This window comes from Saimiri boliviensis, chromosome 16 (assembly GCF_048565385.1).
Source record: "Saimiri boliviensis isolate mSaiBol1 chromosome 16, mSaiBol1.pri, whole genome shotgun sequence".
In the NCBI taxonomy this organism is placed as follows: Eukaryota; Metazoa; Chordata; class Mammalia; order Primates; family Cebidae; genus Saimiri; species Saimiri boliviensis.
In genome coordinates this window covers 48,456,091-48,481,174 of record NC_133464.1, presented here as the reverse complement: position 1 = coordinate 48,481,174, position 25,084 = coordinate 48,456,091, and the positions used below count along the sequence as shown (strand labels likewise).

The 25,084-nt window shown below is 33.8% G+C and overlaps 1 long non-coding RNA gene across 1 annotated transcript in view; it reads right to left on the bottom strand.

Annotated features, from left to right (window-relative positions):
* Positions 1 to 25,084, bottom strand: part of LOC104651246 (uncharacterized) — a 99,599-nt gene that overhangs the window by 22,045 nt on the left and 52,470 nt on the right. The window contains exon 6 of the long non-coding RNA XR_744740.3: positions 17,021 to 17,102. This is a non-coding gene — a long non-coding RNA (uncharacterized LOC104651246). The remainder of the gene's footprint in view (positions 1 to 17,020; positions 17,103 to 25,084) is intronic.

Sequence of the window (25,084 nt, the reverse complement as noted above, 5' to 3'; positions counted from 1 at the left end):
AATTTATTAGACAGAGAGAAAGAAAGACAGCTGCCATGCTGCCATGGGAGGGGACCCAGAGAAGGAATCCACATAGGTAAGGAGCAGCTGGAGTTTTAACCCTTGAGTTATTCCGTCCCCATTCATGTTCTCATTCAATGAGAGGAGTTTTTTTAAACTTCCCCTGGAGTGATTGATCTTTGACTCTGATACTGGATTGACTACTTGGTCCACAACTCTTGAGTTACAGCGCCCCCTCCTCCAGAGCTTGTGGCAGGTTTTTTAGGACAGAGGAGCCTCACTTGGTTTTCCCTTCCTAGCCCGTGCACAGGAATCCAGACAAAGAACTTTACATTTGAAACCCCTCTGGTTCCCCGATGGAGGCATGGAGCCAGGAAACTCTTGTCTTTGAAACCACACCCCTCATGGACCCAGGAAGAAAAGCTTCCATAACTGTCCCTCAAAATCATCCTAGGACTATAAAACCAAGTCTATTTTACATCATGGTTTGCAAAACAGACTTTAGTTTTATACTTGGCTTGGTTATATGCATAAAGTGCAGCAAGAATAATTATTTCTACAAAAGCCTTTTGGATTGGCTTTGCTAGATTTTGTTCCAGAAAGAATCTCAGATAACACCTTTAAAGCTGAACCCAACCGTGATTATATATCTTCAAATACCTCTCTTCTTTAGGTTCCAAGATGAACTTTGAGCCCCTTGACCTATTAGAAAGTAACATCATTTACTGACCACAGGTCAGGAACCCTGTACAAAGACTGCATAGACAAAAGTATGAGGTCAGTTTCCCCATTGGGCTTTTATTGGCTCTGCAAATTGAGATTGACTCCTTAAAGGGAACCATACCCTTCCAGTCAAAGCCTTGACTTGAAAAATAACCATTTCCTCAAACTGTGTTCTGTTGCAAAAGAAAAATGGACTCTTTTTGCACTGATGCAAGCAACTATATTGTTATAAGTTAAGAATAGTCACAGATAGTTTACAAATTCTAGAAGAACAGGCAGGGAGAAACAAACATTCTTCAAATTTTGATCATAAAGGTATAACTTAATAAATTATTAAAGGCCATAAATAGTTCAAAATAAATTTCTCTGAATCTAAAAAACTAAACAAGGATCAGCAATATTCTAAGCAAAAGTCAAAATGTTGCTTCAGCTTTCTGAGTTCAGTCCATTTAATTAACTCTAGTTTTTGATATTCATGAGCATTTCAGCTCTTCTTGAGTCCTGTACATTTTCCTTTATTTCAATATTACAGTCTCGGAAGTTATCAGAAGGCTGTATTTGAGAGCACCTGTTGAAGTCCTATAGCTCATTATAAATCATCTTTGAAAAGGACTAAAACAGGACAATAATTGTCCGTGAATAGCAAAATGTCCAGGGTTATTACAGTTAGAAACACAATTGACCAAAAACTTTGGTTACCTCTGTGGTTTATAATAACGTAACCTTAATTATGATTAAAAGCATATACTCAGACATTAGAATTTTAGAAATTCCGTACAATTTTGGAACATATGTTAGCATTATTCATAAAAATATTACCTGAAGATTGAACATCATTTTGGCAATCTCATGTACTTTTAAACATGTCAGATAATTCTGTTTACCTCTCTTTTCTGGACAATTCAGTGGTCCTCTCAACTATCTGAAAAGCTGGGTGTCAGGAAAGACAATTTTGAAACTGAAGTTTGATTTTGGGAAGGCTGTTAAGTGTTTGAAGTTCAAAACACTTGATATTATTGAGGGACTGACTGTGTTAGAGGGACTTCCTGGGGCTTTTTCTCCAGCACAGGACTCATCTAGCTTTCCTGTCTCTGGCCAGCTAGGTGCCTTTGTTTCCTCTTTCCCACCCCCAGCAGGCTAGGTAGGGGCTTTGTCTCTGATTTTCCCAACACTAGCTTTTGGAGGTGGGGGTTCTATGACTCAGGGTTGAAAAACAGTGGCCAATCCGGTAAAGGATTCAAAGATCAATTAATCCAGAGGAACTTTGAAAGAACCCCTCTCACTGGATGGGAACAGGAATGGGGAGGGAATAACTCAGGGATAAAAGCTCTCACCACCCCCGCCTGGGATGGCACCCTCTCCGGGTCCCCTTCCAAAGTGTGGAAGCTGTCTTTTCACTCTGCCTAATAAACTGCACTGTCGCATACTGTTTGGGTCCATGAGCTTTATCTGAGCTGTAACACTCACCACGACACTAAGGCCCCTTTTCTCATTGTTCCGGGTTAGGAAGGCCAAGTGCCTAAGTTCTGGCTGTAGCTACTCTGCTTCTGTGGTGGCCTAGCAGTTAGGACTCTTGAGTTTTATCCAGACAGCCTGGGTTCCACTCCCAGTGTGGGAACCAGGGAATCCTGCTGCAGATAACTCCGCTTACATTAGGAAATAGAATTTCAGATTACTATAAGTTATGCATTTTGCCAGAATGATTACTCAGAAATTTTAAGGACACAAAAACGTTTTACAACTTCTTACAAATTTTGCCAAAGAGCAAATTAACGCCTTAAGGAAGACCTTGTTATGCTTTTATTTCAATGCTCGATTTACAGAAAAGCCATATAATAGCTTTTTTGAATTTATGTTCACACAGAGAACCTCTTTTGCAAGATTAATTTTTGTAATTCTTCCATCACTTCTTTGAACCTTCAGCTTTTTCCTAATTTAACTCAAAACAATCATTTTACCCTAGGCCAAAGTTTATTTTTCCATGCCTTCTCATAACCCTTTACTAAAACACACATTTTAATGTTCTTACTCCCCTTGCAAGTAAATCTCTTTTCAGTACTTTCAATTACATGTTATAATGGTTTACTCCTAACAATTTTTACTTTAAGGTGAAACTTAGTAAATTGCTTTAAATGTGTGCTAAGTGTAGCCAAGCTTTGTCTTCTTAGTTAGGGTGTGGTTAGTTCTGTATGTCCCCAGGCCTTACCAATTGTGAAGCCAGCAAGTCAAATAGTTCTCAAAACCCAAAAGCTCTTATAACCTGAAAATACTTAGCAAAATTTGCATCTGACCTGCATTTTACCAATAGCCTTTAGAGCTGTTTTTATTTCTCAAAGATTAAAGTCATATGCACTGAAAGATTCTACAGGTTTTAATTTCCCTTAAAAAATACTCGATCCAGGCACTTGTCTTTCTTTAGGCCAAATTTTAGAGCTCTTTTTACAGATACCCCACATAGCACATACACAGACAAGCAGAAGAAACCTAGTTGCTGGGTGGGGTCCTTTGAGAGACAGATCTAGGAAAACATGCATATATCCAAGCAGAGGGGGCTCATCCTCTAAGGCAGGATTGTTAAACAAAGCATAGCCAAGTGTTTTTTTGTCATGCCTCCAGGATGTAAAACAATATGGAGGCTTAGAAGTTTACTCAGAACAAAGGGACATGCAAAATACACCAGACTGGCCACAGCCCAAGACTAGCCCCAGAAATCCTTTTTCACAATCGTAACTTTATAGACAGTAAAAACAGTGATAGTTGGGGAGCCTGGCCCAGTAAACATGTCTTGTAAAAGGAAAAAAAAAAATAAAGATTAACTGCTGACGGATAGAGAAGGGGAATTAAAAAACAAACTGTTAAAAATGCCTGTCTGATAGAGCTGAAACCCTTAGCTGGGGAAGGGAAAAGCTACTGTGCCTCGTGGGAACAAGCCAACTGGCTTTGTGGGAGCCTTGGGTCATACGTCCCAGCCCCAGCACAAAGTGGAAGACTGCTGGGAGCTGCTGCTTGCTGGTCCAGTCTCAAAAAAGGAAGGAAAAGGGCATGAAAAGGCCCCCAATCCCTCCGAGTGACAGGGGGTTGGGTTGCAGTTTCTCAAGCTCAGAAGTCTGAGGATGAAAAGGCTTAGAAACCAGAGTCAGAGGTTTTGAGTCCCCATTTCACTCACTGCTTCCCGATCCCCCATGTTGCAAGCCAAAAATGTTGCAGGACTTTTTCTAGTTCAACTAAAGACAAGGTTCTTGTGAATCACACACCATGAAAATTTAGGCTCACAGACAGTTTAAAGAATGAGTAAGGCAGAGTTTTAGTGGGTGAAAAGGGTAAAAAAAGGAAATATAGATCCTTCATAAAGTCAGAGTCCCTGCTAGAGTGCTTCCCACCTGCCCTTTGAATCTCAGGTTCCACACAGGAAGAGGTGCCAGGCTCCTTCTGACTGTAAAGGGAACAAACATCCCAAGGCGCTCCATCTCAATGGGCAGGCTGGCTGGAGTCTCTCCAGGGACCCCCCTCTCACCTGGCTATCTCAATTATATAAATGTATTTTATATAATCATATATATATATATATATATATATATATATATATATACACACACACACATATATCTATATAATTTAATATATAATTATCCCTATAATAAATGTTATAAATAAGATATAATTATATACTACATATATCTAAAATCTGTCAGTTGGAGAAGGTGGAGGTGGAGAAAGAATTCGAAGAAACTCACTGCTGGTTTTTGGCCTATGGTGGAATCAATCCGGATGAGGGAAAGATGTTTAAGTTAGATACTATTTAGACTTTGACATTATGTTAGATTGAAAAACACTTGCACTTAAAAGTCACTCACTTCTTTTCTAATCTAATTGAGAGTGATTAGAAAAGCTATAAATTTTCACAGAATTATATCCCAGGGCAAATTTAAGCGCAGTCAGCCCTCTGTATCAATGAACTCTGGATGGGTGGACAACCAAGTACAGATCAAAAGTATTCAGAAAAAAACTTACAAAGTTCCAAAAAATAAAACTTGAGTTTTCTGTGCACCGAGTATCACTTTGCATCAATGAAATAAAATGTACAGGTGAAGTGTATAGGCATTGTACTTGATATCATAAATCATCTAGAGGTGACTTAAAGTATACAGGTAGATTTTCATATGTAATTTGCAAATGCTACATTATTTTATATCAGTGACTTTGGCATCCACAAAGATTGATACCAGTTCTCAATGGAAACAGAGGAATGACTGTGTAACAGTATCAGGTGAGAAGGTGAGAAGTTTGAGAGTCTGTCTGCAGTCAGATCCAGTTTGTTCAAAAAGCTAGTTAAGCAACTAAGAGCTCTAACCACATTCAACTTTTTGTTCACTGCATTATAATTTGAAATTCTTGGAATTTTATTGTTTTATCTTGCCTTATGTATTTTCATTTGTAGTATTGTGTGTGATGAAGAAAATATGGCTGCTCTGCTGGGACTCCCAGACTTTATTCAGGTACCGAAAAAGAGAGAATGTCTTAAATATGGTAAGTGCCTTCCTTTATTTTAAGTAATAATTTTATCTTATTTTGCCAAATTTACAACTAAAAAGCTCATAAACAACATAGTCCTGCTGATACTTAAAATTAGAAAATGAATAAGCCGGTTCCGTTTCCTATTATCTTTTCTTACAGTTTTGTTTTGCTGTTTCCTGATTCTAAATAAAAGTAGGTTATCACATTGGCAGGTGATGATTAGGATATTATTTTCTAAAATTAAGGTAAAAAAGCTATGTTTAATTTAAAAAAAAGGAAAACAATCTAAATGTGTTATACTTTGTACTGGCTTGTACTTTGCTAAATGCTCTACTTGCATTATGTCTTCTGACCCTGACAACTATCTGTTAGATTATGTGTGTTTTGTGTTTTCATACTTATTATAAACATGAAAAAATACGACTCAGAGTGATTAAATAACTTGTTCAGAGTTACATAGTTGATTCTTTTTCACCACTTGATAACTGCCTTTTAAGGGCTTTGCAACACAGGCTTTTCTTTATAATTTACCAAACATAACTTGGTCTGTGCAGACATGCCAAGCAATTTTAGCACACAGGGAACCCTCATTTATCTAGTGTACTACAAGCATGGTTGTTCTCCTCTCATCTTACTGCTCCAATAAATCACTGCCCAAGGATCTTTGGCAGTTTTTTCTGAAAAGAAAAGGTTTCACATTCTGGCTTAAGTGTTTAATAGAAATGAAGTACCACATATATCGATGAAGGGCCACATCAACACTTCTATACCCAAACCTTCCTCTCCCCAATGCATACATAGGTTCTCATCTGCTAAATAGAAAGCTACACTTGGACTTTAGCAGCCCTTACAGGCACCTGTCAGTAAAATAGAAATCTGACTGTAAACTGCCTGATTGTTCATTTTCCTTACCACTCTTACCTAATCAAAGAAATTCTTTGACTTCACATCTAAACTACTATTCAATACCAGCAAGGCAAATTAGAAAGAAAAAAAAAGAGTAAATTTATGTTTCAAGTGAAAATTTACATGTGTTTTTGTTTCAATCACCTGAAATTTCTTAAGCAAAAGTGAGCTCAATTGTCTAAATTCTCTCAGCATTGTAATGCTCAGGCTATCTTTTATGATACTTCTGACTGTAGAAGCTACTTTTCCTGATTCACATAACATCCTTCAATATGTTACTCCAGTGACTTTAAAGGCTCTCAAGAGGAGCATGACACATACATTTGATATTTCATACTGTTTAGGAAATTAGTTTTGCCTATGAATGCTTAAACTTTATTCTGTGAAAGAGAAATTTGTTTCTAGAAAGCCTCTTCAAAATTTAGCATGCTTCATTTGTGACTCAATAAATGTAAATTTATTGCCAGTAAAAAAAAAAAGTAAGAATTTTCTTTAAGAATTATATTGCTATCACTTAACTAAAAGAAGATGAAATTATCAGTTTCATCAATTGTTTCCTCTCTATTTATTATAGAATTGTTCAGTAAGTATTTCTTAACTCCCAAATGTGTGGTACACAAGACAATATTAAAGGCTTTGTCTTTGTGAAATGGAAAAAATATAGTTCTGGTCCCCACATTTTCTCTCAATTTTAGTGAAATATTCCACTAAATTTTTATCATTTACAGAAAGTCCTTTGATCTGTAGTGATTTTCACTACTTCCTACATCTTCCCTTTGTTTCATCAGCACATCAAATTGATTTATAAATTGTGCTTATTATATCTCAGGAATTTTCTTAAGTCTGGTCTATTTCATCTGCTCTTATTTGGGGCCTTATAATTCCTTGAAAGAAATATTACAAAGGTCTTGTTGATCTCCCTTCTACTGCTTTCTGTCTACTTCAGTAGAAACTCCACATCTGTTAGAAATTTATATTTCAACAAAGGGTATAATTGCCTCCTTTACAAAAGAGTAATCTGACTTTCTCTTGCATGCAAATATTGAACATCTAGAACCCATGCATAGCTTCACAAACAAAAATCTTAAATTTAAATGGAAATTTCTACTTCACTCCCCTTTATTTTCATTATCTTATATATTGTTAATATAAGATTTTTTATACTTTTCAGAATAATTTCAAATTTTATATTTTTTTTAACCACACACACACACACACACACACACACACACACACACACACACAGTTGTTTCTCAGTATAGGTGGGGGATTTGTTCCAGGAACCGCTGCATATACCCAAATCAGCATACTCAACTCCTGCAGCCAGCCTGTGGAACCCACTAATGTGAAAAACTGGTCCTCTATATACATTGGTTTTGTATTCTTTGAATACTGAATTTTCTCTCTACATTTGGTTGAAAAAAATCAACATACATGTAGACTCAGGCAGTTCAAACCCATGTTGTTCAAGAGTCAACAATATTTCTTTCTTACAATAAAATATTTTTAAAATTGTCTCCATGTCAGCTCTTTTTATTTATTTATTTATTTTTTGAGGTGGAGCCTCACTCTATTGCTCAGGCTGGAGTGCAGTCATATGATCTTGGCTCACTGCTAGCTCTGCCCCCTGGGTTCAAGCAATTTTCCCACCTCAGCCTTCCAAGTAGCTTGGATTACAGGCATGTGCCACCATGCCTGGCTAATTTTTGTATTGTTAGTAGAGACAGGGTTTCACCATGTTGGCCAGGCTGGTCTTGAACTCTTGAACTCAAGTGATCTGCCTGCCTTGGCTTCTCAAAGTGTTGGGATTACAGGCGTGAGCCATGTCACCTGGCCTATCTCAACTCTTAAATTTGATATGCATTCCACCAACCACTAATCTTGCTGAAAAAGGTAATCACACAATTCTACTTGGTGAGAGGAAAGGGACAGGTGGATGTGGTGGGGAGGGGGCAGTGGGGGGAAAGCAGATGACTTGAGAAGTGAGGGTGGGGCTTCCTATTTAAAATGATTTAAAAAATATAATCCCAGCACTTTGGGAGGCTGAGGCGGGTGGATCACGAGGTCAAGAGATCGAGACCATCCTGGTCAACATGGTGAAACCCCGTCTCTACTAAAAATACAAAAAATTAGCTGTGCCTATAATCCCAGCTACTCAGGAGGCTGAGGCAGGAGAATTGCCTGAACCCAGGAGGCGGAGGTTGCGGTGAGCTGAGATCCCGCCATTGCACTCCAGCCTGGGTAACAAGAGCGAAACTCCGTCTCAAAAAAAAAAAAAAAAAAAAAAAAAAGTCCATCTCTCTGTTGATGGTTTTACAAATACATTCACTCTTTTTTGTTTTTAACACTTAGAATGGAGATATCTTGTGAAACTATAATATCAGGATATCTTCTCACTCTCTCCTATATGCTGTCTCTTCTAACCTCTTCTTGTTTTTCAATAAATTTAATTCTTTCTCTTCTGTTCAACATTTTTTATTACTCCATGCCCCTTTCCTTTCTTTGTGAGAAATTCTTAAGAGTGGATTCTAGTCTCCTGTCTACTCACCTCTGAATTGACAACATTTGGTCTATTTTGGAAGTGAGATTATTTATAGTACCTTTTGGCCTTCAGATCTCACCTTGTTATGGGATAGTCCAGAAGAACTAGAAATTGAATGAAATGAAGCAGCCACAAGACCTCTCCTTTACTTTTGGAAGGTCTAAACCACATTCCTCTCTGTACTTTTATTTTAAATTCTTTTTTTAAAAATGTAGTTGAGGCTGAGCATGGTGGCTCACACCTGTAATCCTGACTCTCTGGGAGGCTGGGGAAGGCACATCACCTGAGATCAATAGTTTGAGACCAGCTTGGCCAATATGGCAAAACCCTGGATCTTCTAAAAATATAAAAATTAGCTGGGTGTGTTGGCGGGCACCTGTAATCCCAGCTATTCAGGAGGCTGAGGCAGGAGAATCACTTGAATCCAGTAGGCAGAAGTTGCAGTGCACCAATAATAACAACATTTACATGGGATACTACACAGCCACAAACACACACATACACACACACACACACACACACACACACACACACACACAAAACAAAACAAAACAAAACAAAACAGAAGATTATGTCCTTTGCAGTGAGATAGATGGAGCTAGAAGCCATTATCCTCAGCACACTAATGCAGGAACAGAGAACCAACATCACATTTTCTCATTTGTAGGTGGGAGCAGATCAATGATGAGAACATATTGGCCACTGCACTCCAGCCTGGGCGACAGGGTGAGACTCTGTCTAGGAAAAAATAAATAAATAAATAGTTGAAATTACGTACAAATTACTGCAAGATAAATCGTGGTAGCACACAATTTGTGCTAAAATATAAATGCTTGATTGCTCACTAGTTGACTCTTGTTTTCAGATTTTGAAGACAGAAGCACTGCCTTTTCTATTAAGGTACACAGAAACTAACAAGATGCTTTAATTGAATCATAATTTTTTTAAGGTTTCAAATTTAGCCAGCAGCTCACTATTTTCTTCATGGAATATTTATATGCTTTTTTTTTTTCATCATCAGTGGTGTAGCATTTCAAGGCTTAAACTCTATAGTACCATTTTATATGCCTTTAAAAAATACTCATTGTGAAACATTTATTTGTACTTTTTTTTTACAATGCTCAATAAAAAAGATAAAGCATTAATGAAAAAATTAGAACTATTAACCTGTAATAGTCATTCCATCACTGATACTATAATTGAATTAAAATATGCATCAATGCATCACAGACTCTTCCATTTACTCAACTTTTTTTTTTTATGTAATGGAAAGATTAGGCATTCTCATGCACTTGATGTTGAAATCACTCTTTCATGTAATGAATCTTACAACTAAAAACAGTGAATGCAGTACTAAAGCTATGAAATAGAAATAAGTATATATTTTTTGAACAAAATTTGTTAACTCAAAATGGAAAATATGATCCCAAGAATTTAGAGCTTTCATTTTAGGAGAACTTTATAGAGAAAATGGTGTTAGGAACCCAGCTGTGTTTTTTAAAAAGACATTTATAATTTAAATTCAATCTATTTTTACTTTAATGACAGTGCTGGTGGCTATTTTATGAACAGTTGCTTAGATTCAAATGACAATGTGACTTTCTAATTAAAAAGTTTAATTTCTTTTTAACTATAATAAAAAATAATTACATTCTGTGAGTGGTTCAAAAAATTCTTAGTTGTTCCCCATATATCCACTGTTTGTTAAATTCTCATTTTCAGAAAAAACTTTGATTAAAATAATTCCAAGGATATACATGTAGATTTATTTCTTTATGGAGTAAAAATTCTTTTTTTTATATGCTTAAAGCATATTATTCTTGAAATTTTACATTATTTTACAAAATAAAAGAGCTTGAGGATTGATACATGTTCATTCAAATTCTTTTGGTGATAACATGAGCTGTTTTTCCAGAACACTTTTCAATATTTTTGAAACTTTTCTTGAAGTTGTGTTATTGATGGAGTTCAATAAATTTCTAGTAGAAAACTGGCTCTTCTGGAGGGATAACATTTAGCCCTACTAATCAAATACTATCTATCATACGTACAATGACAAAAAATAACATCTATCTGGACTAATAATACACAAGCCTCCTACTTCCTAAAATATATCTTTGCATTTGAGATCCCAAACTAATAGCATATTTGGTACTTTCAATAAGAATACCTTTAGCATTGCCCTTTATTAAGTGTACTCTCATAATTAGCCATTAAACTATATTTAATTATATATAGAAATGATTTTTCCATTTCACATGGCAATCATAGTCAATTATGACCCTGATTATTAAATGCATTGGGGCAGACCAAATGATCAGAATAAAGGACTGAGACTGATCAAATTGTGTGAAGTATTTCCTTTATGAGAAATAGAACTGGAGTATAGATAATGGGGAAGCGTTTAAATCCAGCTATTTCACATTGTATTTATGATGTAAAAACAGATAACTGCTAGTGTTGATGAGAAGTAAGAATATGCAAGATCCAAACTGAAGTAAAAAGGACACCTGTAACAGTGAGCTGGGAATTGATGATATTAGATTTAATCAGACAGGCAGGCTTTTCTACCATGAATTCATTAGTGATTAGTAGCACACATAAACAGTCTAAACCTGAAACTGGCTGCACAACAAAACCCAATGTCCTTCAAGTGAGAAGGGGATTGAGCATACCTTTGAAGCAAGTTTTCAAGTATTAAAAACAGAGAAAAGGACACAGTCATAGTAAGCAAGTAACACTTCTGGTATTAAGATAAGCTCCATCGTGGTGATACCTTACTCTATGTATTTACATACAGATAGTGGATCCTCATTCAGTTGTAGTTCTTTCCCAAAGGCAGTAGTGAGAACTATTCAGCTGTGAGGTTCGGGTGGATTCTGATACAATTCTGCATGCTGTTTTCTAAATGTAATACTGAACCTTTACATCCAATTTTTATTGGGATTTTTCATTCTCACTGGCCATATGTTTTTTTCCTAAATACTATTTAGTTACTCACTTTCTCAGTAAACCTTTTTTTTTTAATGTTTTATTTTAAGTTTCAGGGTACATATGTAGGATGTGCAAGTTTGTTACATAGGTAAAGGTGTGCCATGGTGGTTTGCTGCGCCTATCAACCCATTGCCTAGGTATTCAGCCACACATGCATTAGCTATTTTTCCTGATGTTCCCTCTCCTCACGCCGGACACCCCCACAGGCCCCAGTTTGTGTTGTTCCCCTCCCTGTGTCCATGTGTTCTCATCATTGATAAGCTCCCGCTTATAAATGAGAACGTGATGTTGGTTCTCTGTTCCTGCATTAGTGTGCTGAGGATAATGGCTTCTAGCTCCATCCGTGACACTACAAAGGACATATTTTGTTCTCTTTTATGGCTGCATAGCATTCCATGTAAATGTTGTGATATTTCCTTTTGATTTTGAATAATAATATTTATATAATAATGTGTTTTTATATTAATCTAGTTGTACATGTATAAAAAATACAAACTAATCAAATGTAAGTATAAATATAGATGTACATATTTACAATTAAACATAAATATATATATTTTTTATATTTAGACCACGTTGCCATACTGTTAGTCATTTTGCTTCTTTTGAAAATCTCAAAATTAAATGTATCCATTTACCTGGAATGAATTTAACACATTCATTTAGAGTTTACAGATTATTTCACATAATTGATGTAAACAATTTGTTCAGAATTTCCCCTTGATTGGTGCTTACTCTTTAAGATTTTTCATAATACAAATAGCATTTCACCAAACATCCTTTCTCATGTATTTACCTTTATATGGTGATGCATTTATTTCTATGAGTGAGAATCCTAAGAAAACTGGCAAGTTAAAAGTGTGTTGTCTTTTTAAGAAATACATATGTTCAATATTATCAAAAAAGTCAAAAGTCCAAGTGAAACGATATCTCTACATTAATGTAATTCACACTTTGCAAAACAATAGGAAAGTTGGTTTTATTTGTTTATATCCATTAGAATTTGTACTCTTTAGAAGTAGCTATTTAATTTTTTTGTCCATTTTTGATTCCAAGTTGCAAATTTTAAAAATATATTACAGCTTTGTATTTGTCAGGATTGTTAGAATTAAACAATGAAAAAAAATTGCTGAAATTAAACTGAAAGGAAATACATAGAAAGTATATTGAGTAGCTCAGAATATTTAACACAAGTCTGAAGAAACAGGATAAGAAAGAAGGGAAAGACATGGGGAGCTAGACCTCTCAGTAGCTATTTTACCATGATCTGTCAGGCAAAGACCACACTGCCACAGCCTTTGAACAATGTGCTCAGAATTTGCTCTAGAGCCATATGTGAAACTGTGCCATATGTGAAACTGGTCAGGCTGCCAGCACAATTTCCAATGCTTCTGCCATAGCTACTAATAAAAATTAGATTTTGATGTCATCACTATCCTCCAAGATAATCCATGTATTCATTCTTTTGTTAGCTTCTTGTTTGGCTCAATTTTGATTGAGTAATCAGATTGATCTACTCTAATTCATACTCTTGTATTCACACTTACTGGTAGTATTTGAGCTTCCAAGTAAATAGTGAATACGTTTTTAAATGTAATACTCACTTTAGTGAAATAGTGGCTTTATGACCCACCAAACTAATTGTATATGGGATTCTTCAGTTATAGAACGTGCACTCAGATACAGTGCATTTGATATTAAAAATGTATGTTAACCATAGATATTAACCTTACCCTTGCTTCTGAATTGTAAAGTATTTCTCTCTATTCTATGCTAGCCTTTGTTCATGGCATGTATCCATAGATTCACTGTGAAAGCCCAATTCAAAAAACTGAAAAATAATCAGTGCAAATAATCTGTGTGCAAAGAGGTAGAATCATGGCCTCCAAGGTGCTTCTGGGTTGTATATGAGCTGCTAGATTATATGTATCTCATGGATATTACTGACCTTGCACCAATTTATAACCTGGTATTATAAAAACACATAAATTCACAATGAGAAAAAAAAAGGTACTTGAGCACTGTGAAAATTTATTTCTTTTCAGTGTATTTTATTACTATTATTATTATTCTAGATATTACAATGTAAAAGACAATTTTTGTTTGGTCATAAATAAATTTATGCAAGTTATTTACGATTTCATCCAAAATAAAGTGAGAAAACTGTGAGAGACATTTTGGTGGATTATTTAGTAAGTTTAGGAGAATGCTTACTTACCACACAGAATAGAAGAAAACCAAACTAATTTTTCTCTGGCCATTGTCACTTTGAATCAATTTTTCTGTTATTTATATAAGGCAGCACAATGTTTAAATTTGTCACTAAAAGGTAAAATTCATATCTTTTCCGTAACTATTATGGATCACCCTACATACCTGCTTTTAGCAGATATCTACTTTTCAGAAAGTGAGTATTTGCACATTTGAAGCAATGTGTCACATTTCTGCTCCACTGACTAGCATTGCTTTACGTCTCTTGGATTCCATCATCTTGTGTTATGTCATATCACATTGGCTTTTCTATGCGACAAAATATACAGTGATGGAAGGTGACAGAAGAAATGTAATGCAATATGACACATCAGAAATTTAAAGGGTAAAGAGATTAGCTATTTGGTGTCAAATTAGATAGGGAATGTCAAATCCAAAATGAATCTGGCAGTTGCTAATGGAGTGAAAGGTACAGTATTCACCCTATCTATGAAACAATGAATTCTGAACTGCATCGGAACATATTTAGCTAACTCAGAGATATGGACTGGAACATCAGACAGTATCTTAGAAGATGATAGGCCTGCATTGCACTTCAAGGTCATGATAACATTGTTTCTGTAGATTTGATCCATATGATTCTTTATAGAAAATGTGCAATATTGGTTGTCGCTGATAATGTACATGTTTTGTTGCATTTAAGAAATTATGATTTTTAATTATGATTTTCAAAAAAGAAAGTAATACAATGGCATCCTGCCATGTTATATATTTGATGCCATTATTTCACACAAACCAACAAAATAATTTTAAACTATATGGAATGGAGAAAGAAGAACACTTACGATCATGATAAGATAATACAATTTTCTGAAGATATAGTTTATACCTTTTACCATGTAGATTAAAGTTTTAAAATAGACATGGCATTAGAGGATTTTAACTCAGAAAAGAACTGGAAAAAAAAGTTTTATAGATTTATTTTTCCCCCTCAATGAGATAATGGTAAATGAGGATAAACCAAAGGCTAAAATAAATTGCTCATTTCTTTTCTCTCCTGGTTGGTAATATCTAGTGATTAAAGGTTATCATTTATCTGGTTTTGTCTGCACTTGGAGCAATCATCTTCCTTACTTACCTCAAATATATATATTTTTTAAAAAATTATATTATTTTCTACTTTTTATATTACAATTTACCATTTACAACTATCAGCTCTCTTCACTCTTTAAAATAAAGATTATTGAGCAGAAAACTTCCCACTGTTTAATTGACATTCACTTTCAAAGAATAATTTTAAGAAAAAAAAGCAAACAACTATTAAATTTAGGAGAAAGTCATTTATCCTGTTCACCTTTATTTTCTCTTTCCCCTTATCTCTCTCTTTTATCATCTCGGGATTATTGAGCCAAAATACATTCCTAATGTTTACATTTAACCCTTTCTAAAAGACATAAAAACATTAAAGCTCTAATACTAGGCTGGAGCAAACTCTGAACTATTTTAACTTAATCTTACTCCATGGATTAAAGCTGTAGAGTTATCTAATGAGAAAAGTTAAAAAGCAATCTAAATGTAAACAGCACACATGGATTACTTGCAAATAAGCTACTTCTGCTTTGTATCTTTTATTAATCTAAAATGTATATAGTTTTTTTTTGTTTGTTTGTTTGTTTGTTTTTTTGCAACCAGGGAATTTTTGAAGGAAGGCAGGAATATAAAGAGATCTAAAGAATAAGTAACTGATTGCTCTGTAATTCAGAGTGAATAATTGTTTGTAAGCCTATTGGGATAAATGTATCAAAGATTAATGAAGGGTATTTTGAGAATTGGAGTTGAGATCATTAAACCATTCTAATTTGTCCTCCCTTTTTGTCTCAGAATAAAAATATCATAATGAAAATAGAATGTCACTGTATTATTAAAACTTTTCCATATCTTTTTCTGTTTGTATGTTTTTCAAGGCAATTTACCAAACAAAATTTACTAAAAGGAGTTTAAAAACTATCACTTAAAAGGGCAAACCTGCCAGAACAGGAAGCAAAAAATAAATAAATAAACAAATAAATAAATAAAATTAACGGTCAAAATTAAACATTTTCAAAAGGAATGTAAAAACCTTTACATTTTTTTTATAAATAAAAGCCAAACTTTTATTTATAGCACTTCCAAATGCATTTCTGCAATTGTAGAAACTGCAATCTAAGCAACTTATTTAAAAATTGGGAAATTATTAATATACTTTTAATGGAAATAAAAAACTAAAAACTACGCAGTGCTCTAGCATGGCTGCTTCTTTCTCAGCCTCAAGTTATACTGAGTTAGTATTTTTGTTCATGCCCACATTTATAAAATTTTACTTTGAATTTACCTAAATTAATTCTTCAATTGTTTTATTATTTTGATATCTATAATTAACCTATTCTATTAACATGTACACAAAAGCTATACACCAATTTTTTTCTAGTAATTTTTCACCAGGAAAAATATTTAAATAAAATCCAGTCTTTGGACTATGTTTTGTATGTTTAAACACTTATGAGTATGCAATAAAAAACAACAGCAATAAACTTCTCTTGATGAAATCACTTTCTCTGCAATTAGGACTAGAAGTCCCTGGAAAGTCACATTCCTCCACAACAGAAACAAGTCTGATGTCTTGATTCTGATTATAGATGTTTATGGACAGAGTTATTCAGAAGGCATTTGTGATGGTGGAAAACAGAGATGTCATGGAATATTCATGCTCACATGATATCCTGAAAGTATTTGGCAGCTGGATTTACTTAATTAATATAACTCATTCAAGAAAGGATGATGGGCCTACACAAGAGAGTTAGGAAGTGCCTCCATGCTTGTTAAATCTGTGGCTTTTTTAAGCTGTACAGATCATCTTATCATCTACTCCTGCACATCAGAAGAGAAAAGAGAAAGAAGAATATAGACCTACTTTGTAAACCCATCAATTAGAAGAGGAAAAAGAAAAGTTGTAGAATGTGAAAGCACTTCTTAAAATGTACCTCTGGTACACACAGACAAAAAAATACATGTTTGTTCTTTTAACCTTCCCCTACTAAAAATAAGTCAGAAGACCACAGCAAAGAGAAAAGGAATTTAGAAATAGAGTACCTGGCTGGGCCCCTGGACCTCCACACAAACTGTCTACTGCAGACATAACAGCATTGCTTTGGTAGAAATTGGAACATCTCCACTAGACCAAACCCATTTGTTAAAGAATAATTATTTCTAGGCTCAACAATGTTATGTAATGCTACAGGAAAGTTTTGGATAATTATTTTTACAATGCTTAAATAATCACCTTTGGTCTGATTACCGTGATTTGTTTCAAAAGCTAACAACAAGTGGACCATATATTTATGCTCAAAATAATTAACATGAAATAACTGAGCCTGGAATATGGATTAAAATAATTTACTTATACATATTTCCCACTATGTATACTGCAGTACTTTTAATGTAAATTACATCAGACACAGTGACAAATAGAATATTTACATACAATGTGCTTTTCATCTAAACCGTTTAAAATATGCTAGAGATAGTAAACAAATAAATACTATTCACTTCTCTTTTTTTAAACATCATAATGAAAGTGAGGAAGACAACTATTAGCATGAAAGAAAAGAAGGAAAGTTTTCTTGTAGAAAAAGGAAGCTTTGGATAGTAAATACTACAAAGTAGCTTCTTATTTTCAGGGATAATACAAAAGAAAAGATTCTCTTAGGTAGAGCCTTCTTTATAACGTAACTGACAAAAACTCATGAGACTTTTAAAATTTCTACCATATTCCCACTCCAGACACAGTGAACTGAAATTTGAAACTTATGGCAATGCTTGGAATATAGTTTTAAATACAGCATACAAGTCTCAACTAAAACAGTGAATTCCTCCAAGTATATCATTACAGCTTGATCGAAATTATACACTAGCTGAGAAAAACTGCCTTTCAAATGTTTTAAAAAAACACATTATTTCTTTGCTTGTTCAACAGATAGTATATGATTATAAAACTCTCCTAAAATCATTTCAGCCACACTCATGGCAAAGTATTTATAATGTTTCTTCACTGGCATGTTATAAACTGAACATTATTTTCCCTACCCAGGGGTTCTCAATATTTATCACCAAATTTTGAACTGTGTTAACAACTTTAGAGGTTCAAGGTAAATTAAAAATGAAGAAAGCCAAAGGATAAATTTTATTTTACAGAATTAAAATAAATGAAAGTCAAAGGACAGGTTTGATGACTCACACCTGTAATCCAAGCACTTTGGGAGGCCAAGGTGGGTGGATTGCTTGAACTCTGAAGTTCAAGACCAGCCTGGGCTGTAACATGGTAAAACCATGTCTCTGCAAAGAATACAAATAATTAGCCTGGCATGGTGGCATGCACATGTGGCACTAGCTACTTGGGGGACTGAGGTGGGAGGATCACTTGAGCCCAGGAGGAAGAGGTTGTAGTGAGCTGAGATTTCACCACTTCACCCCAGCCTGGGTGACAGACTCAGACCCTGTCTCAAAATAAATAAATAAAATAAAATAAAATAGAAAGTCATAGAGCAAGTGGTCAAAAAATGACAACAACAAAACTGAACCAAAGGACAAAATTCACATTATCACAATGGGAATAATTAGTCCATATCTGAATAAAAGTATAAAGATAAATTCTTTCTAGGATTCTTGCAAGAATGTTCTCTATCTAATAATTTAAAAATTGAGAATAAACTAATAAACCCTTAAGGCTTTAAATTTTTATTTTCAGAGAAAAAGGGGGAATTAAATTGAAAGTCAGAATTGCAGCTATATTTTAGTGTACAACATATTTTTATTAAAGATATGTATTGAAAAATACTATATGCTTTTGTATGATCATAATCAAAATAGATAAATGTAGGTAGGAAGTCATTTGAGGATACCATCTGAGATAATTATAGCAGTATTTGATAGTTCTGATCCATCTGAAGTAGTGAGAAGATTAAATTAAAAATAAATATGCTAGTACAAATTTGGCTAAAGTTTGCTTTCAATAGAATCTATCTTAGAATGTATTTTGTGTGTATTCTAAAAACCATAATGACAGCATCTGCTATTTATTCATTATCAGACTATTTCAACTTGCTTTGAAAAGGTTCTTCAACAGCCTTTATACCATCTGCCAGCAGGATGGGAATGTTTGCCTACAAAATCATCATTTTATGCACTCATTACAAAGTGGATAGTATGTCACTCATCACTTGCATGAGGACATAAGAGGCTGTTAAACTAGACTCTGCTGCAAATATATGTAATTTACATAATGTGATAAAGTATAATATTTAAGATACACAGGGCTAAAATGGATTTTAAATCATTTTAATTTTCTATTATTTTGGCCAGTGTGGTCATCCTGAAGGGCTTGGAACCCTTGAAATTGATTTTGATTATAATCATTATGGTTTTACAATGAAAAGTGACTTTATGTGAGAGCTCACCATCCATCATAGCTTTAAATGTAATTCCAACATACTGGGACAAAACAATCCTAATTCAATCAAATAGATATTTTAAAATATATTGCACAGCATTCAGAACTGCTAGCTAAATATATACTAATGGATTTTCTGTTTCCATTGTCTAATGACATTTATAAGGCTATGATGAAGATGCAAATATGACAATTTCTGAGCAATTATTTATTTTAAGAAACCACTAAATCAATTAAGCTACCTGACACTCTATTATGTGTTGAAAAATTTATAAGCTTGTTTGATTGTCATGAAAATAAGAAGATGTTGTCTTTGAAGATTTTAAAAGTCTTCTCAGAACTAATATTACTGACAGTACACTGTTCAGATAATGGAAAGGACATTTGAAGTTCACACCAAGAAGAATCAAGGAAAAGTTCAGTGTATACTTCTTGTAGTTACTGGATATACCTTTTTTTTTTTTTTTAACTTTTTTAATGGAAAGAAATACACATGTTAATGCAGTGACTCTGTAAAAGAGAGTTATATTTTGTCATTTGCTTTAAAATTTCTGTTCTAATATTTAGTTATTATTTAGTTGATTATTTAGTTAACCAAAAAGAACGTTTACAAACATTGTTTTTTTACTAAACCACTTTTAGAAGATCCATTAACAGAATTGCTTCTGGCAGTTTCATCTGCAGATCAGCAATATTAAAGCCTTAGTTGTCACCAAACAGAAGAGTCTGGGGAAGCTGAATAAAATAAGGAGAGAGAGATATGAGAAAATAGAGTTCAACACCGGGATTCAATTTATAAAGACCAAGAAAAGCCACATTTTTGTTTATGGTTCACCAAGTTCCTTCTAGACCTAAATATCTTTTAAATAACTTTTTTAAAAAGCTTCTGTTGAACTTCTGCCTTCTGTTAGAATTCAGATAGTATTGGAAGTAGCTAGTTATGTTGTGATATGCAGTGGTATATTTTAATTCATGTTTTTTTAGAGCACTTTTTTTGAGAAATTAAGAACTTAGAAAATAAATTTGTATCCCAAGATTTTGTTTCCAAAGTAAATTTAAATATACTTTTATAGATGACACATTGCCTGTTATTTTTACAATTTTTATACAGCTGGTAACACTAATAATTATAATTTCTTCAATACCAGAATACAGACCAGAGGACATTTTTAAATATTTTAAAAACCTGTTTATTACTAGTAGATGTGAGATCAACACATATTGCTGCAATACAGAACCTGTTCCAAGTAAGATAACATTTTAGAACAAATCACAATATAAAAATGATTTACTACAATACTCACTATAATCATCTTTCTCAGAGGAGTCAGCTTCCTTCATATGCAGAACAGTAGCAAAAATGACTGCCAATATTATCGAAATCCTCTCACAACACTAATAAAATGTACAGCTAGGCTTTTCACCAATACTGTATCTAGTTTATCATACTGTGTTCTGAGTTGAAATATCCTTATTACTTTTTTGAGTTAAAATATTTTAGTATATACATTCACCATAAAGTAAAAAATTTCAAGAAGGTATATGTACCATGAATTATTTTTATTTATGGAAATGTTTACTTTCAGGAATAAATACACTCAAGTTTTTACATACATAAAACTTAAATTTTAAATTATTTTGTTTTATGTGTTCTAGTTTGTTTGACTTGGATTGCCTCTTCAGGTATTTGAATCAGTTTTCATGATTCATTTTTTTTCTATTTATTTTATAATACATTCTTTTCTGCTCAAAAATATGTGATAGCATGAATGAAGGTACAGTGTATAAATCCATAAGAAAGCTTAGCTGCTCATTTTTTAACATCAGTGTGCTGAGTTGCATTTTCATAATATTGACAGATCTTGTTGTCATTGTACTGCACCACACCGAGTGTGCTGACCCTGCTGTGAAAGACCTTCTGTTATCAAAAATTGATGCTAAATCCAAGCTGTTAGCAGCAGCTTTTTATGTAAGTGCAGTAGATTGAACAAACAGTTTCAGTGCCCTAGAGTCATGGAAAGGTTAGAAATAGCTCTGACCATTAAATGATATCTATTAATTTAGCTCTGGAGAACAAGTTGCCCAGTTAGGCAGTGATAGAGATAATTGCTTTGACTGTGAAGCTATTATGCAAGTTTTAAAGAATTTCAGCTGTGGAACATATGATAATGCCTACTTAATGCTTGAAGGTAAACATTAAGAGTTTTAATGAGAATGAGAAAGACTGTGTGTGTGTGTGTGTATGTGTGCATGTATAATTTTTCTGTGAGATAAATTCATAGAATATTAAAGTCCAGTCATTGAAAATATTTGGATTTATTTGCCTAAGAAGCTATTTTGTTTGGGTTTTAAAAGTGTGAAATAATGAACTAAAAACACTGCCAACTGATTCAAGACACATATTTTCTAATTTAATTGATCTTTCCATGACAGAACAGAAATAACCTGATAAAAGTATGAATAATTAAAATTCCTTGGGTAAAACTTTTAAATTTTTGAATACACACACATCGAAATTATCGTCTTTGTCTTTCTCTGAGTATCATGACAGAGCTGTTAAGTTAAAGGACAAGGACACTGAAAGATGAAGCATAGTCTACAAATGATGAGAAAATGTAGGGATATATGATCTTGGATATATCCCTCTTAATATCTGTAAGAGGGCATTAGAAGCTAATTTGCGTTGCCGAGGAAGAGATTCAGGGCACCATAATCCAAGTCTCTAGGATGACAGAAGCTACTGGCTAACATACAGACTATCTATAAATATATGTGATGTGATGTGATGTGTGTGTGTGTGTGTGTGTTGGGGGAATGTACTATGACTTCTAAAATTGAACATTTCTGAAACGGAAATTTAGTCTGTCCCACTGTTTAAGATGTGCTCTCAATATATTAAATGTTAAGACAAGATAGTCAGACATATGGGCAACCACATTAAATAACATTCTGTAAAAAGATACTGTATAACAAAGAAACAAAACACAACCATAACATGATCATGGAACATCTACCCCGATCTAATCAATGACTCTTAGATGAAGAAGTATCAGATAAGTTAAGGTAGGCTGTTGTAGAATGAAAGAAGATTGCATTAGAAGCTTTGAATAAGCCCTGACAAATGATTCATCTTTTCTACTTCGCCTGTAATCCTGTGTTGTGCAGGTGCCTAGAATATTCATTCAGTTGTCTGAAACAGAGTAAATTGAAGTGAATCAGTGTCTGCAAATTATCAACAATCAATCAACAAAAACCTTCTTATGTATGTGTGGCTCAAAGCTGGTTGAAGCACTTTCTTCCTCAGGAGCCCATGGACTATGCACATTTGTGTGTCTATATTTAATCATGTTCATCATAAAATAATAGTGTTCTTCATTTTTTAAATGAGTAATGAAGCAAGAGAAAGTTAAATAAATATCTCACTGTCTTTTAGTCATGAAACGGTGAAAATTGGATACTAACAGCTAATCTGGTTTTAAAATCTATAAACAGTATTACACTGTATAGTGTGAGTAGGTGTCCTTTCTTCCCTAACTCTTCTCTCACCTTTCATTCATCTGGTTCCTGTCTCTTTTCATCTCTGCTTATCCCACACTTTCCCCTTCCACCTCTACCTTCTTTTTCTCCTCTATGTTTCTTTTTTTTCTTTCCCCTTCTTCCCTCTTCTATTAATACTTCTTTTTCATTTTTGTATTATAAATTCCTAAGAAGTTACTTTAAATTTGTAGAGTGTTAGAAAAAGTTACAAAGTAGCATACGTACCTCAGAAACTCCAAAATGTAAGAGAGGAAACTTTTTAATATACAAGTTCCTTGCAGTTCTTGGGGAAAACAAAAAAGAGAGCTCTACATATGCTTCAGGGCACAGGAATAAAGACTCAACCCAGGAAAGAAGAAAGCTGCCAAGCCCTACAAGAGTACTACCCTAAGTAAGATGGCAAAATACCTCACAGATGTGAAGGAGACAATAAGGAGAATTTAGTGGTCTCCTGATAATATTGCACTGATCATTGTGTATGAAAGTGGAAGGAATGTAAAGTAGTTAGAAGTGGGAAGCTAGCTTTTTGTTCATTTTATTTTTGTTTGCTTAAGAATATATAAACACTAATGGGGGAATTATTCTCAGTGACATGTCAAACTATGTCACAAAATATGTCAGCCACAAAATTGCTAGGTGGGAAGTAACCCAGTTGGAAGTTACATCTACTAAAATGAAATGTTTCCTAATAACACTTAGTGAGACCTCAGGGACCTGATGGGGAAAGGGAAATGCCTTTTATGACTTGGATCATTAATTTTAATTAATGAGGATCTTTTCCTTAAAGGTGTTTTAAGAACATTATTTGAATGCCTTCAACAAGAAAAATGTGTAATGGGAAGCAAGACTTATAATGAATAAACAACTCTTCTAATAGGACACATGGAATGAATATATATTTCAGAAAAATTCAAAATACAGCATTCCGTATTTGATAAACTTTAATCTCTAAAGAAATCAAAATGCATAAAATACCATCTGGTAATGTCAAATTCATAATTTGCAAAAATACAATCAACTTGATTCCCCACAGTTTAAATATAGTTACCAAATAAATCTCTGTGTCTACCTGGTAGAATATATTTATCTTAAGATTTATGTTATAGATTCTATATGCTTAGTAGCTATGTATTAATGCATAGTAAGTATGTGTTGTGATTTTAAAATTATGGTAAGGACAATTTAACATGGGTTGACTCGCTTAACAAAATTTTAAATGCACAATACAATATTGCTAACTATGGGCACAATGTTGTACAGCAGATCTCTAGAACATATTTATCTCACATAACTGAAACTTTCATACCCATTGAACAGTAACTTCCCATTCTCCTCTCCAATTCCTAGTAACCACCATTCTGCTTTCTGTTTTTATGAGTCTTACTATTTTAGATGCCTTAAATAAGTGGAATTATACTGTATTTACCCTTCTGTGACTGGAACATTTTTCTTAGCATAATTTTCTCCAGGTTAATCAACTTTGTTGCATATGGCAGGATTTTCTTCTTTATTAAGGCTGAACAGTATTTCAATATAAGTAAATATCACAGTTTCTTTAGCCATTCATCTGTCTATAGGCAGATGTTTCCATATCTTGGCTATTGTGAGTAATGGTACAATTAGCATTAGAGATTCTGATTTCAATTCTTTTGAATATATACCCAGTTATAGGCCTGCTGAATCATATGATAGTCTGATGACTACTAACAGTTACTTTTTAAGTAGTTTTTAATTTTTTCAGTGGCTATACCATATTCACTTTCCTCCTCACAGTATACAAAAGTTCTCATTTCTCTACATCCTTACTAACATTTGTTATATTTTGCTTTGTTGTTGTTGTGGGTTTTGTAATAGTCATTTTAACCTATGATAGGTGACATGATGGTTTTGATTTGTATTTCCCGTATGATTAGAGATGCTTTGCTGAACGTCTCTCCTTATATCTGTTGACCATTCATATTTATTCTTTGGAGAAGTATCTATTTAAGTCTTTTAGCTATTTTCAAATAATTTTTGTTTTTTGTTTTACTTTTGTGTATTAGAAGTTCCTTATAGAGTGTAGATATTAACCACTTATCAAATACATAATTTGAAAATATTTTCTCCCATTCCTAAGGTTACCTTTTCACTATCGATTCTGTGTGTGTGTATGTATATACATGCTGAAGCTG